This window comes from Tympanuchus pallidicinctus, unplaced genomic scaffold (assembly GCF_026119805.1).
Source record: "Tympanuchus pallidicinctus isolate F22 unplaced genomic scaffold, pur_lepc_1.0 scaffold22, whole genome shotgun sequence".
Classification (NCBI taxonomy): Eukaryota; Metazoa; Chordata; class Aves; order Galliformes; family Phasianidae; genus Tympanuchus; species Tympanuchus pallidicinctus.
Window position 1 is genome coordinate 13,917,337 of NW_026294739.1, and position 15,795 is coordinate 13,933,131.

At 47.5% G+C, this 15,795-nt stretch overlaps 1 protein-coding gene and 1 long non-coding RNA gene across 7 annotated transcripts in view; one reads left to right on the top strand and one right to left on the bottom strand.

The window, feature by feature from the left end:
* The window catches only part of LPP (LIM domain containing preferred translocation partner in lipoma), a 310,262-nt gene extending 300,334 nt beyond the window's left edge, over positions 1-9,928 (bottom strand). For 3 of the 6 annotated variants that reach the window (XM_052686957.1, XM_052686959.1, XM_052686956.1), the window contains exons 1-2: positions 2,183-2,341; positions 1,944-2,076 (exon numbers count right to left, since the gene is read on the bottom strand). The gene's annotated coding sequence lies outside the window, so the exon portion shown is untranslated. Of the gene's footprint in view, positions 1-1,943; positions 2,342-8,968; positions 9,502-9,814 lie in introns of those variants that run through there. The other 3 variants (XM_052686960.1, XM_052686961.1, XM_052686958.1) reach the window with 3 other exon arrangements.
* On the top strand, positions 9,047-15,408 carry LOC128082639 (uncharacterized). The gene is made up of 3 exons (XR_008207758.1): positions 9,047-9,087; positions 13,639-13,737; positions 14,781-15,408. It is a non-coding gene; the product is annotated as an uncharacterized LOC128082639 (long non-coding RNA).
* The last annotated feature ends 387 nt before the right edge of the window (positions 15,409-15,795 follow it).

Sequence of the window (15,795 nt, forward strand, 5' to 3'; positions counted from 1 at the left end):
CAGCGCTGCTCTGCCAGAAGCTGCTGCTCTCCTTTCCACCGCAGATACATTTCAATACTTACCAGGTCTCTATCTTAGTCACATTCTGCTAACACACACTTCTGACATCCTTTTCATCTTCCCCCATAACCAATCTCTGTCCCTATGTTAAACTCTCTGCCCTCCTACCAGCACTCTCTGGGTTATCTTCAGCTCCCAGAGCTGGAGCTCAGCAGACCCCACTGCAGGCACAGCCTCTGCTTGGGTTCCTGGGACTTCCAACTCGCACAGCTTGGAGAACTCACTGCCCTCCTCTGGATACTGTAACAACCAAGAGGCTACAGTTCATAGTTAAAGATACAGATAACATGGAATAGGGAAGAAAAACAATGAGAAGGGTGAGCAGGAGTCCTCAAACATAGCAATGTCGAGCCCAGAATTACTCAGGCCATTCACGGGGTGGATAGGCCTTGTCTTGTTCTGGAGATCAAAAGTGTTTGGAAACATCTCCATTATACCTCCAGTAGAATGTGCACAGCTAAAACACACAGAGCATGTTCCTGTCCTAAAAGGTGCTTCCACTAGAATAGCTGGAATTAGACCAGATGGATCCAACGTGGGACCTCTTGATACACACGGCCAGCTTTGTACACCCAGTTCCACCCATGAATGAGGGCACACCCTTAGCCAGGTATGAATCAAACCATCTGAGACATGAGAAATTTATCGAGAGCTGTTGGGGAGAGAAAAAAAAAAAAAAAAAAAAAAAAAAAACACACCACCAAAAACCCATAAGGTTGTTCCTGCTTCACCTTCAAGGTATGGGGAGCAGCCCTGAACACAACAAACATAGAGCCAGCAGATCACTTTTGTGAGAACTTCTTGGATGTGACAGCATGATCCCAGAGCTGAAACACCGCCCCAGGCAGAAAAATAAAAGGGTGCACTCAGACCAGAAGCACGGGGTACTGCATGCAGGGAACTCGGTGGTGCAGGTATGGGTATGGGTATGGGTATGACACCCCTGTGAGCGTCCTCACACTCTCCAAGGTAGGACATGACCCATGCAGGCAGCCACTGTAACACCTTGGAGCACGAATCCTCTTTTTCATTCCAAGGAACGTGGCAGTAAAGCAATATATGAGGCAGTGTAAAGAAGAGATGCCAACCCATACCCACTCATAAACTAAAGGCGGTGGGGATCACAAACCAACACATGGATGCCATAAGTACAATGAGGGGATGTAAGCTGATCTCGTGCAGAATAACTCACAAATAAAGATGCCCTGCAGGGACCCCTGTGTGCAGCAAGGAAGCGAGCTCTGCTCTCACAGCTCCTTCCCTTTTCCAGCTCTCTATTGATAACCACGGCCTCCACATGCACTCACACCCCAATTTATCAGCACTGCCCCTCTCAGCAGAGTAAAACACGCTGTGCAAAGCAACAAAACAAGGAGCAGAGGCACTTCATGAGCTGCCATCCTTTTCCCCAGACACTTCAGACACTTGGGTGAGTGGAGTGCCTCAGAAAAGCATGCTTGCTTGTATTGTTTTAAACTCAGCTGCTGCTATGGCCTCACTCCCAACTGTCTATTCTGAAAGAGGAGTTACATGCCAAGAAAGCTGCCATCATCCCTACAGTAGCACAGAGGTGTGCCTAATGCCACTGTTAAAGGCTTAGGATTTATCTGCTGCACTCACAAGGTGATCTCCTGCTCTGTATGAGGAGGCAGAGAGGTACTGCCATTCTGCATGCCACCAAATTGCTTCCGAACAAAGGAACCAGACTTCTCTCTAGATAACATTAACCCTTTCTCCCACTGTTTCTTCCCCCATCTGTCTGCATTTGAAGTAAATTAGGATTCTGGTTCAGGAACACGCTTAAACCTTAGCTTATCTTTAGGCACACAAGTAGCTGCAGAGAGTTCAGCTGGATTACTCATGCACTTGAATTTCAGACTTACTATGCAGAAGGTTCACCAAGCCTTCCTTAAATGGCAAAGATGCAGTGCTGTGTTTCCCAAGCATTGCTCTGCACATCCCCAGGAACTCTAGGAAGGAGAGGATCCCCTGTGAACACACCAAAGTGGGACTGTGCTAGAGAAAGCAGAGCGAGCATTGTGAGGACAGGCAGTCTCCCACAAAACATCCCGCTATACAAGTGATGGAGAACCACCACAGCTCTAAAAGAAGCTTAAAATACCCTAAAATTGGTGGTCTCACTGTACACAGGAAAAAAAGCCACTGAAGAATATACAGCTGATGATGTGGAGTCTCCATTCCCTTACTCCACTCAGTGAAATATGTTATACATAGACACCACCTGGACTTCAATCATTCTCATGGTCCGCTTTTGGACCTCCCACTATCATAGCTTGGATTTAAAAGCATCCAAATGCCAGAGGCAAAGACCAGCTTCCATACTTAGCCAGGCACTTTGATACCCACACACAGTCCTTGGCCCCCAGTCAAGGATGACAACAACGCATAGGAGGCTGGTAAAAGCGAAAAAGATGAGGGAGATGGACTGTAAAGATAAGTCCAACTGCAATGCACAGTTCAGAGTAATCTTCAGAGTTGGGTGGAAAGATACTGAATTCACTCTGTATTTACAAACTTCTTTTTTGAACTATTTTTCTCTGTTTGGTTATCAGTTATGACTGCAAACCAAAGTGAGCAAACCTGGTCTAAACGGCTTTTTTTCCTCCAGTATTTCAGCGTCGGGGATGACACGACTCTCAGCTTCACTCCTCACCAAGCCTTGGTGCCCCATTAGTAAAATGGCAAGAATAATTTTCCTTCACCTCAGGAGGGCACCACAGAAATAGTCACCTCGGTGTGCAAAACACTTCAATGGAAGAGCAGAGACAACTCTAGAAAAGCATTACAAGGAAATTAATAATTCTGCATTCAGCCTTGAGTTTGAATGGCATGTGGTAAATAAGGCTTGGGGCCAGAAACTGCACAAAAAAGAAACCAAATAGCTGCTCATTAAGTATCGCCTTCCATTCCGAGCACAAAGAATAGGTGCTCTAGCAATTAAGTGCCTATATCATAATATCTAGTTGCAAGGGGGTCAAATTAAAGTTTCACTGACGACTCTCATCCCTGCATTTTGTAGGTTTGAAGTGCTTGGACTTTACAACTATAATACCATGATTTTAACCAAGTGTGTAGCTTGTAATTAACTACAGCATTGCCACATGGTTACTGCAATCACTATCTGCTCGTCTTGTGAAATCCAGATTACAGGCTTGTCTTGGCCACAGCAATAGCTTGTGGTATCTCTCAAAATTTGCCCAAACCCATGAAAAGCAAATCATGCCTCAGGCCATGAGGTGTGCTCACTTCAAGCCAGTTGATCTCCTTTGGGGCTGAGCTGAAACACAAACACGGCTGCCACCAGAGCAAGGCAGGGCAGATGTGCAGCCGGAGCTACTGCTGCTTAGCTGCTAATCCACGCATCCTCTCAACCAGTCCCTGCTGCAGCGCACAGACTGAGACTCCCTGCCTTCATTCAAGCTTGCCTCATTAAGGAGAGTAATTCAAGTCTGCTAAGGTGAGGCAATAAATTGCTAAAATAGAACTCCTTGTGGTACAGGTATATGGCACACAGATGAACCCAGTGCCATACCAAACTACAGCAGTCAGGGCACAACCAACATGAGAACTGCAGCAGGATTGGCTGCAAGTCACCTGTGGAACACACCAACTTTCTCTTCAGAAAAATGAGTTTCACACAGCCAGCTTCATTGCTGAAAAAGCCCTAGAGGATGTATTTTAAGTAACCAAGGCATGCAGCTGGACTGTTGTTACCTTTTCATGCACCCATACCCATCCCACGGCCTCTTCTCAAACACAAGTCTGTATCAGCTTCCTTCATCCTCCCTGCCTTGCCCACTGACCAGGCTGCCAGGGAGCCCCAGACAGCAGCAGGCTGCCGGTCGCTGAGCTGTGCAACCCTGGAAAAGGCTTCAGCTGGAGCAGCAATCAGGAGCCCAGGAGGAAAGAGAAGAAGGAAGAACTGCAGTTCCTGACACTGACATCCACTGGCCTGAAGCAGGGGAAGGGGGGAGTTACAAATGGATGCATAAACAAGACCTGACTGTGTAATTCAGAGCTAACAGGGTAGTTTACAGAATGTTAATTAAATCCTCAGTGCCTGTTACCAACTGTGGAGATCAACTTATTTTTAAATTAAATAAGCAATAAATGCTTAGCTGAACTTCTATTAAATTTCACCCAGTCAATGAAGTATGTGGGGCTTTTAATAGACATTAAACAAGATAGTTATGGCAAGTTAGTTGATATTTTATTACCTTAAGATAATGGCCGTATTAAATCTCAACTAACTATTCCACTGGCAGCACAGTCATCCAAGATTTGGCGGAAGTTTGCCTGCCTTGAAGCATCACTGGGCAGCAGCAGCAGAGAGAGGAAGGCAGCCAAGTGCTGAAAGGCACCTACACTGAGGATGCTCAAGTGCATAAACCCACTTATGTGCAAAATGGGATCCCTCCAAAAGGAATGAATCCCAAAGAGCACTGTCCACTTCACACCGGATCACAACTGGCATAACAAGGGCCCTCAAGCATCCCAACTCCTACAATCACTAAGGCTGGAGAAGACCTTCAGGATCACCCAATCCAACCCATCACCACCACGCCCTCAGATCAGATAATTACAGGGTTACTGAGGAATCACTGTATTACGAGGAGCCCTTGACGCCACAAAGGAACCAATAAGCATCCAAGAAACGATCAAAACCTGTATTTTTTTTACAAGAAAAGGTTATCAGCAGCCCACAACTCTACCAATGTTTGTTTTCCTTTCTCGAGCATATTGAGATAGTTTGGGAGTGCTTCTGAGTGACTCACACGTGTGTCACTGTCACCCACAGATTCCAACAACAGATACCAACAACCTGAAAGGACAGAGACTTGCTGACAGCTACTTAAAATGATCATTTCCATGCCAGCTCTTGCGCTTGCTCAGAACATGATTGAAACCAACTCTTCTGAGATTAAAGCAGTCTCTGCACTGAGGTGTCTCTACCAGTAACCTTAATCACAATGATTAAGTGTGGGTAGTGTTGTTTTTTTTTTTCATGCTTGGTTAGAAACATTCTGAACTCTACCTGCTTGCCATGCCCAGAAGTAGGAGCAGAAAGAGCAGAGCCCAGTACACAGCTAACCTCCACTCCTTGGGCAAGCACAAGCTGTCAAAAGCTTGTTAACTCTGCGGGCTTTTTTTGGTCTGTGGTTTTCGGTTTGATTTGTTGTTTTCTTTTCTGTGTTTGTTTTTGTTTTACAAAACAAAACACTCCTGACATCAAGAGGAGTAAAACACTGAGCTCTTCTTACTTCACTGACACCGTCCTTCAGAGACTCCTGTTGCAATCAACTTTTACATGTGCACCATCTGCCATCCAAAATCTCCCCTGGAACTGTTGTTTGTAAGTTATTTCAAGTCCTGCATTTTCCTATAGGTAACCCACACTCTTTAAAGTTTTTGTGCCTTCCCAATCAGTGCCTTTGGTAACCCACATCCTCAGATAAAGTACGGTTTCCATCTCCCCCACTCTTGCCTGCTTTTCAAATGTGGCTGCAGTTCCAGTAAGCTCTCTAGCTTTTAGCAGAATTGCCCTGCTGTGAGAGCAGAGGGAGATGATGATTTAGTGGGGTAAATCATTATCTGAATAAAAGGTGAGAGTCTCGTTGTCTTGTTCACACATGCATAAAACAAGCACAAGTGCTGAATCCCAGACTTCTGGTAGATCATATAGACACAAATTTGTATTCATATTTCTTCGCTCAAGCTTTATCTATGTTTGAAAAGTAAAATGCCTTAGAGACACAGGCGTACCTAAAGGAAATGCACATTTCTTTGTCATCACCACCACCTCCAACACCTCCAAGACCTCTCAGTGCACCCTTAGGGATGAGCGTTTGGACTCACGACACCTGAAGAGCTCCCCAGAACTTCAGGCAGCCACAGACAGCGGGGTGAAGGACCAGCCCATGGCTGGAACCCAGCTCAAAGCCCAGTAGCCAGGCAGGCTTATCAGGAGAAAGGCAGGGCAGCATGGCTCCACCATTCAGATGCTGGACAAGGAACGAAACGCTACTGAGCTCTCACTGTCTGCACAACCATGATGAGCAAGGAATGGAGAGGCTGTAGTGGGCACCCTGAGGGTACGTGTTCCCACCGATGCATGGAAACTGTCTTATTGCAAACCATTTGTTTTACTGCTACTAAAAAAGCTACTGCTTTTCTCCAGCTAAAGCCAGCACGAGATGTTTCATGGAAACTTGCGTAAAATGTTTTTTTTTCTTTCCAATTCGATGTTCATCATACAGAAGGCAACACTATTACCTGGCAAAGCACCTGATAGTCATACAACCGTCCTATCTTCTTTCCAGACTTGGCTAAATTCTTGCCTTCAGCCATATTCTGCATGATAAATTCAACCATTTAGTTACACATTACACAGAAAAGCATTTACTTCTTTTCACTTTGAATCACTCACTTTCACCCAACATTTCCCAAGCAGTGGCACAAGGGAACAGACTCCTTTACCTCAGCATTTATCACTTGTGTGACACCTTTCTAATGCACGTCCTTTCTGTGGGAGCAATGCCAAACTGCTGACCAAGCTTTAGGTAGGGCAAGAGGAAATGGCCACATTGGCCATTTGGTCCAAGGGAGGTTCAGGTTGGATATTCTTCTCAGAAAGAGTGGTGGTCCAGTGGCACAGGCTGCCCAGGGATGTGATGGAGTCAACATCCCTGGAGGTGTTCCAGAACCATAGGGATGTGGCACTGAGGGACATGGTCAGTGGGCAATGTGGATGGTAGGTGGACATTTGGACTAGATGACCTTAGAGGTCTTTTCCAACCTTAATGACTCCATTATTCTATGATACTGAACCCTGAGGTTTTACAGCTCTCTAGCATTTTCGCAATCCTTCTCACAAAATTCTCCACCAGACTTCACAAAGCAGAAGGGAATTGCTCTGGATTTGTTAGCAAATATTAGACAGTCAAACCCAAGCAACGACATTAACAAACAAAGCAACAGGCAGTAAAATGAAGTGACTGCTGCCTCCACTTTGACCACAGCCCTCCATACCATAATTTGTACTATAAACTTTTAATTAAAAATATATACTGATGATCATTATATATTTAAAAGCACTTCAGCTCTACTGAGAGTGTAGCTGACACTTTGTCTCGGCGCACTGCAAAACTCACTGCTCCAGCTCCAGAGCTTCACATCCTCAGGGAACACGCGCTTTGGCAAGCAGCATCCAACTGAATCTGCACTTACATCCTTTGGAAATGTGAATTACCAGAATCAGGAACTGGTGCAGCACAAGAGAGCAGCCCATCATCTCTCAGAAACACAGCAGGCACCTTTGATGTCCAATTTGCTCTGGAAAGTTCCAAGGCAGGAGGCGGCAGAACTGCACCTGAACTTTTCTGTATCCCCGCCGTGATTGTTGGGATACTGGACCTGAAAACCAGCCTTAGCCCTCCAGTGTACAGGTCCATTCTTGCTGGTTTGCCTTGGTTTCACACGAGATCATGACAACATGAATTTACTGCAGGCTGGGCCTGCACCTACAGAAGATGAGATACCTGTGAGATTCCACTTCAGCTTCATTTCTCTGGCCACGTCCTCCTTCCCCACCCAGGAGTTCATCCTGCTGCCTACAAGGTTGCTGCAGCTTACATAGGGCCCTGTGGCAGGCCTGGTTTCTGGGGAGGAAGCCTTAAAAACCACTCGGGTGCCCTCTATGCACAGAGATCAGCTCAAGGCCCAGCTGACCCATCACACCACTCTACCCACAACCAGAGAGAGCCAAAAGGCCCACAGTGGCCTCCAGCTGCTCCTGAGCTCCACTCAAGGGGAGCCCCTCTTAACAAAACTCTAAGCAACCAAAAGAGAGGAATAACAGAGCTAATAAACTCAGGATGAATTGTTGTGGGTGGGCAAGGAGAGAGAGTAGGACAATGGGCAGAGAAAAGTTTTACATGGCGCATCTTTGCCATTGGATGGATATATACCTCCTGAGGGAAATCCCATCTTGTGGAGCACTACTGAGCCTTGTCTGGGGCAGACCTGCTGCACGGAGAAGCAGAAAGCCCATCCTGTCCCCAGATCACACTGCTGCAGGCAGGACAGGGAGCAGCTGGTGGAAACGGGCAGATGAAATGTTAGGCCCCATCTGTGGCTCCAGGCATTTCCCTGCCTTCCTTAGACCCAAACTGGTAATTAATTGCATGACTGCCAACACCTGCTACATGACCCAGACCACAGGTGTCCAGGAACTCCCTGATTTCTCAGATTTTGTCCAAAAACTCATTCCTGGAAGGTGTAAGCATGAACTCTGCATGAAATAGATCCAGGAAGCAAAGAACCTCTCAATTCTGGATTGTTTCACCAAAATTGAAGGCTTCTGTGAAACTACGCATTCCACATGGGTCACAACTATTTTCTGCACAGAACTATGGATATGTAGGAAGATGCAGCGGCCAGCATGATGGACCCCATAAACTCTTAAAACTTTGTGTAACCAAATCACCTTGGTCAGAGACAGCCACCAAACAGGAACCTGAAGCCCAAACCAAACTGCAGGGCCAATTTCACATGAATGTAGAAACCGAAAAGCCCATATGAAAAGAAAGCAGCAGAAACCAACGCTGTGCACCCATGGGGCCACGCTGCTCCTCGAAGTACAGAGCAATTACAGCAGTTTTCTCCATCAACACCTCCTACTCGGGAGCACTGCCTTCTCCCAAGCGCAGCCTCAGGGCGTGGAGACTGCTCAGCTCTCCTGCACAATGGCAGGAATACAAGTTGTCTGTTTGAAAAGGGAGGGAAACAGGGGAGGAGGGGAGAAGGAAAAAAGAATAAAGGGGAAAAAAAAAAAAAAAAAAAAGCCCTTGGGTGACGTAAGGGTGTGGGAAATTTCTACAGAACTTACCTGTTGGGGAAGGGTGGGCCTCCCCTGGTGTATAAAAAGCTGCCACGGCTTTGCTTAACTTGTTACTGACTACCGCCACCCGGGCGAAGGGCGGGGGGGCATGGCCGCAACCCGACCAGGTGCACCTGCGGGCGGCGGAGGGGGAAGGCGGCCGAGCCGAGCCCAGGAAGGGGGCACCGGTGGGGGGAGGGGGTCGGGGGGAGCTCCCGCTACCGCCCCACCCGGAGCCGCTGCCGCGCTCGCCCCGGGCCAGGGGGACCGCGGTGCCCCAGGCGTGGGGAGGAGCTAATCGTGGGACCCCCCCCTCCCTCCGGCGTCCGGCGGAGCGACTCGCCCCGGCCGGGGGGGCTCCAGCTGTTGCACAGCTGTCTCAGCGGGCGGGGATCGGTGGTGGGGGGAGAGAGGAAGGGGTCAAGTTATTATTCGTAACAATACCTCGGGGGGGGAGGAGGCAGCGGAGGCGAGAGCGGCGGCGGCGGCGGCGGGAGGAGGCGGCAGGGGTGGGCCAACAGGCGGGGCCGGGGTCGCGGTGGAGTTCTGGCCCGCCCCGCTCCGCCCCGGCTCGGCCGCGCTCCTCCTTCGGCCCCCCACGGCCCCGCCGCCGGCCCCTTCCGCCCGCCGCCGGCCCCTTCCGCGCTCCGCTTCCCGGCTCCAGCCGGCCCCTCCCGCGGTCCCCCAGCCCCCTCCGCGCTCTCCGATCCCCACCGTCCCGTCCCGTCTCCCCCCCCCCCAACCCGGCTCTGTTTCACTCCGCCCTTCGCATCCCTCCCTCCGGTCTTTCCGGTCCTTTTGCACCCCCCCCCATCTCATGCCGCGCTCCCCCCCCCCCTCCCTTGCGTCCCTTACCTCCCCTCCGGCGGAGGAGGTGGGCTGCGAGCCCCGAGCTCCCGGGGACACCCCCGAAACAAAAAGCGAAAGCGGCGGCCGCTGCCTCCCGCCCCGCCGGGCTGCTGCGCTCTGCCCGGGGCTGACGTCAAGGGCCCAAATTCCTGCCTTTCCCTGCAGGCAGATTTGTCCATGTAAGGGCTGGGGCCGGGGCTGGGGCGGCAGCTCGCGGCACCTCGGGGGTGGGGGAACGGCGATGCCGCTCCGGCCCAGACCCTGCGAGCATCGCTCCCCCGCCCCGAAACTCAGGGGTAGGCCCTGGGGTGTCCGCACCCCCTCGCCCAGCCCCGGGCACAGATCCCAGCGTTCAGCTTCTCCTGGAGGAGTTTTGTGCTGCGGTTTTGTGGCCCTTTTCCTGACATGTTTTACTCTGTTCTTCCCCAGCCAGGAGAAGCGCACAGAGGTGGACGATGCTCGGGGTTACAAAGGTTCTGTTGCCTGCTCGTAGGTTTGATACAAAACCTAAGGAGATGGGGGAGGGAAACCGTGTTTTCTGCTCTTTCTTTCAGTTTGTTTTGTGGTTATTGATTAAAAAAAAAAAAAAAAACTGGAATTAAAATAATTTAGATTTTGAGTGTGATTGTTTTGATGATGGGTTTAGGTTGGGTTTGCAGCTCTGTAGCCTGGGATCGCGCTCGTCCTGAGGAGCAGGGGAAGGCAGGAGGGTTATGCTGCGTTCAGGGGCCTGGTGCCAAGCCTTACTCATTTGGAAAGAGAGCGCTGGATGAGATTTTAAGCACTCTAAATGTATTTCACTTTGACAATCAGAGCTCTGCTGTGTGCTTTCAGAAGATGTTTACACTCTTACCCCATTACCAGCTTTAATGTCTGCAGTCACTGCTTAACATCCCCAGAAGAGAAAGTTAGTGCATGAGAACCCAAAAAAGGACATTACGCGCCTACAAGGCATCAGGAGCTGAAGCTCGGAGTTCAGATCCAACCTCCCTCTTTCCCTCTCTGGCTGCTGAATTCTCCAAAACAAGGAGGTGCTCCCCAGACCCACATGTTGGTGGATTGGAGACCCCAGCAGATGCCACTGCTTGGGAAGCGTGCCTCATCTCAAATCCAACCGTGGTACAAACGCTCCCTGTTTGGGGCCCATTCGGTGTCCTGCTCTGGCCCTGGGTACCAGCGCTGCCAAATTCCTGCAAGGGACAGGGAGCACTGCCGACGGCAGATGCTATCAGAAGCACTGGCACCAGCCTGTCATCAGAGCCACACAAGGCTTCTAAGTGCTGTGACTAGAAATACCCTGGCCTTGTCCTAGATGCCTACCCTATATCTAAACCCTGCTGGGATCCAAAACCAAAGCAGAATAGCACATGAGTCAGCAGAGCCCCGTGCCGTAGGTGTACCTCGAGTGGCAGTAATACCACAAGCATGGCCTGTTGTGAAAGACGGGCACAGCTGCTGCTTAAAGCACGGGTGCACTGGGCTGGGTGCTGAGTGCCAAAGGCTTTGCCCACTGTCCTGCCAACATGGGTGCAGTTCCCTCCATGGCCATGCAGCAGTTCGTGTGTCTCTCAGCCGAGTGCTTTGTTCATCAGACTGAAGGCCACGTTCCTTGGGCTCTGAGGAAGGCTCCCAGTGGTGCTGCAAGGATTGGGTGGTTGTGACAAGGGACTTGCTGCCACCAACGGTTGTCAGTCACAGTGTGTTCTTGTGGCTCTCACCGGAGTCCTGCTTTGTAGAGTAGAAGCAAATGTACAGAGGAATTTTCGCCTGTTTTTTTTTTATTATTATTATTATTACTTTTATTCTCCATGAAGTCTTGTTCTGCAGATCTGCAATAGCCAACCGGTATTTAGAGGAGGTATCTGAGAACTAAATGAAACCGTTTGGCCCAAGATGAGAGACACACATTCTCAACTTAGGATTTCAGAGTAAACCAGTGGTCAAATATTTTCCTTGTCCCATATCCAACAGTTATTGCTTCTTTATCCATCAAGCTTATGCAATTTTCCAGCCGCGTTAACAGAAGAGAAGATACTTTGCACGCCCATAACAGCTTCCTTTGAATGATCTCAAATGCTGTAAGCTTTGGGCTTCCAAAGCATGAGATAGTATTCCTGCTGCCTCCATTTTGCAGGTAGGTGAACTGTGACTAATCCTCTGCAGCACAGCAGAGAAGTTTGATTCTTAGACCATTACCTTTGCAACAAGCTGCCCCAAATGGTCACTGCTTTGTCAAGCATTTTCTATTTTTTTCCAATTTCCTATCATGACCAATATCATAGATTTTGGAAATGAAAGTTGAAACTTCAAGGTGCTGAGCCTGGCTGTGAAAATCTGCTCTTTGCCTGGAAAGAATAAAAAATATTGGCAATGTGCAATCATTCCTCTGGTAATATCTGTCGCACCCTACATCATAGCAGCAAAATGAATTAAACAGCACAAGACTGAAATGCCTGACATAGCATAGGCCACTCAGGAGGCAGTAATACAAGAGTCAGCTTGGACCAATATTAATTCAGGAAATGAAGTTTTTAGTGGTTAAGGAACACAGCTAGAAACCTGGTCTCTGTTCTTTTCCTATGTTGTACAACTTTAAACCAGGCGGTTCACCTTCCTGTGTTTGAGGAGCCCTTAAAAAACTAAAGCATGCACGTTCTTTCCCTCTACAAGAAGCGATACACCACAAGCAGCCTGCAGTAAAACTTCCCACCAGACCTCAGGCAAAGGGATTCTGTGCAAAATGTCCAGAATTCAACAGATGAAACCTCGTTGTTTAGAGTCTGAGTCTCTCTTTCTTGGTGAAACGTCGGATGCAAATGTCACAAAAACCAACCAAATAAGCAGACACAAGGTTGGAAGAGCCCTTGGGAAGCCACAGAATCATAGAATCAGCGAGGCTGGAAAAGATCTCTGAGGTCACCTAGTCCAGCTATCAGCCCATCCCTAATATTGCCCACTGCCCACGTCCCTCAGTGCCACACCTCCATGGTTCTTGAACACCTGCAGGGCCGGTGACCCCACCACCTCCCCATGCAGCCTGTGCCAGTGCCCAACCACCATTTTGCAGAGGAAATTTTTCCTAATATCCAATCTGAATCTATGGTAATTCACCCCTCATATCATAAAGATGGAGCAGCTTTCAACAGTCTAAACTGTAGTTGACAGATGATTACCTGCTTTACTCCTAAGGATATCTCGAAGATCCGTTTCAGTGCTTCAGTTTGGAAAGCTTTCCTTACCTCTAACCTAAGTCATTTTTGCTGCAATTCAGCTCTTAATCAGATGAAGTCGTGGGGATCTGATGTATTCCCTCACTAGCAGCAGTTCCAGAACAACAAGAAAGGCACCCACCTGGTGAACTAATCCTGCCATGGGTAAAAGCCAGAAATGCTAGAAAACACACTGTATGTGCATTTTTGGGACAGTTGCCACCTAATTCCCATACAAAGATCACAACTGAATAGCATTAGTTCAGCTGGAGATTCCTCTGGCCCAAGCCAAAGCATTGTTCAACCCCCTCACCATGAGGATGATTCTTTCCACGAACACACTGAGTGGCACATCTGACCCTTTGGTCTCCAAGCAGTGTTCTTGGAAGCACATGCCAAGTGCTTGCTCACAGCAATAGCATTCCTGTGGCACTGGGGAAGGAATGAGGAAACACCAGCATAGATGCTAGACAGAGAAGGGAGAAAAGACTCAACCTGCAAGGCTGGATTAATTTCTAACCAGGGTACATGTTCCTGATCTAGAGATATACACGTGTTAGCTGCCTGGTAGAATGAATCTAGGAATAATAGTGGGAAGCTTTGTCATTCTCCACTTTGCAGGTATGTTTGCATCCAAATAGGAATGCAAAGCATGTGCTGGGCAGGCACTGGGACAGCATGGATCAAGTCTGGGCCAGAACTCTGAAGGAATCCTTCCTGGTAAGAAATACAATTTCCAGCAACCCCCCAATAATTCTCCATTAATATATATGCCCATCATCAACCCCCTCAGCATCATTGTACACGTCTTTCAGTTGCATGTAGTTCACCAAACTCCGTGTTTTACATTCCAATTAACCCTAATTAATTCCAGGTCATTTTGTTCTTGAGCAAGACAAGCTCTGGTTAGATCAGGCCTTTGGTATTGTCTTTTGGGGTCATAGATTCCCCTCTGCACTTGTTTCAGGTGTCACTCCCTGCTTTGCTCTGTAACTGTCTCTGCTCTGTGCTAAAATTGCAAAGAATGGCAAAGCTTTGTAAAACTGCTAAATCCCATTGCTGAAAAAGGCAGTTGAACAACGTGCCAATGCAGTACAGTTAATTTTAAGGACATGCTTAAATCCAATTTGAATCCAGTGGGGTTTTAGCTTAGGTTTAAACGTTCTGTTGAACAGGGCTGGATTTAAGGATTGAAATGTTTTGCTAGACTGAACGTTTGGTAAATGAGGAAGGAGGGTTGTTAGTGCCTAGAAGAAAGGACTGCCTAGCATCCTGTGGCCACAGGCAAGCCATGACTAGTGCTAGTCCCAGCTGCTTGACCATTTTTCTAGTGAAATTTAATGCAATTAGCAAACAAAAGTAATAAAGAAGTTGATAATTTCATTAAGGATCCTCACTTTCTGGGCCTCTGTTTGGTGCAGAGGAAAAAAAAAAAAAAAAAAAGCATATTTATAGTATCTCATCAGAGTGATGTGATATAATTAAAGCAGAAGACACTATATGTTGTATTTTATGCCATCTGGTATCCAGCACTAGATTGCTAATGGTGAATGTCTCATGTCCAGATTTCATGAGTGGTTTGTTTTACAAGAGAATTGGTCAAATTCTTTAAGGAATCTGCATTGAATAAACAAGTACCCTAGCCTTAAAAGAAATATTTGTGGTAACAAATAATTTGGGGGACAGTTTTGCTTCAGCTCTGACCTCCCTGTTGAGAATCAAAGCAAAAATATTGAATGTACTAAACAGATGTCTTCTCCTAGTGACAGCAAGATGAGCAGAGACAGCTGGTTAGAAGAACAACAACAACAAAAACACATCATCATTCCTGCTTTGGCTCCAAAAAATCTTGGACTTGCTGTCAAGGAAGAAAGCTATGTATGTAAGGAGCCAAGAAAGAGACAAATATTATTGAATTTGGTAGCATTTTAGTGAATGTGCTGGAAATAACTTAAGTAGGAAGAAAAGCTGGATGCGCTCCATTGTTTATTAAAAGAATGCCTCCTCTTATTTCCACAGGGACCTATAGCCCATATTGTCATTAACACATTTACGAGATGTATATTTAAAATATGTTGCTTCACTCATCAATCTTACGGGCTCTTCTTGTAAAGAAGAGTTACAGCACATAAAAATATGTACTGCCACATAAATATAGTAGCTGCAAGCTAGAGGTGCCAACTGTGAATACAGCTCCTTCAATCAAGGAAGATGGGTGTAGTATGAAGACAATTATAGAGATCAGAATTATTAGAAAAGGAAGAGAAGAGAAAATCAGATTTCCACTGGTGGAAAATAAAAGATTTAAAAAAAAAAAAGAACATGTTTAAAATACAAAGAGAAATTCTGGATGAAGAACAATCAGCAAATCAGAGATGAGTTTTCTGACAAGACTGCAGAGTAATGCAGTGCACAGAGGTAGCACACTCTTTCTCTTGCAGGTTTTCACGTGAACAAAACTTGAACTTTCTACTTGGCTCCTTGGCAGCTCTATTTCCCCAACCTTTGGGCCAAATTGAGGTAAGACTGCTGGGAAGAGTTTAAGAAATGAAAAGCTATGCAGTGTGGCTAACTCCAAAGAGAAACGATTTGAGGTGGATATTCCAGGAGCAATAGGTAGGCCCAAATATTGTGTCATAAATACTGCCCTGCAGCAGGAAAGGTCCTGATGTAGTGCTGCAGACTCAGAAGGCCTCTTCCATGGAGTGCTTCAAAATCCTCAGCTGTCTGCTACAGTAGTCATAAGGGGTTTAAAGCCTCATGGAACAAAATTGCTTC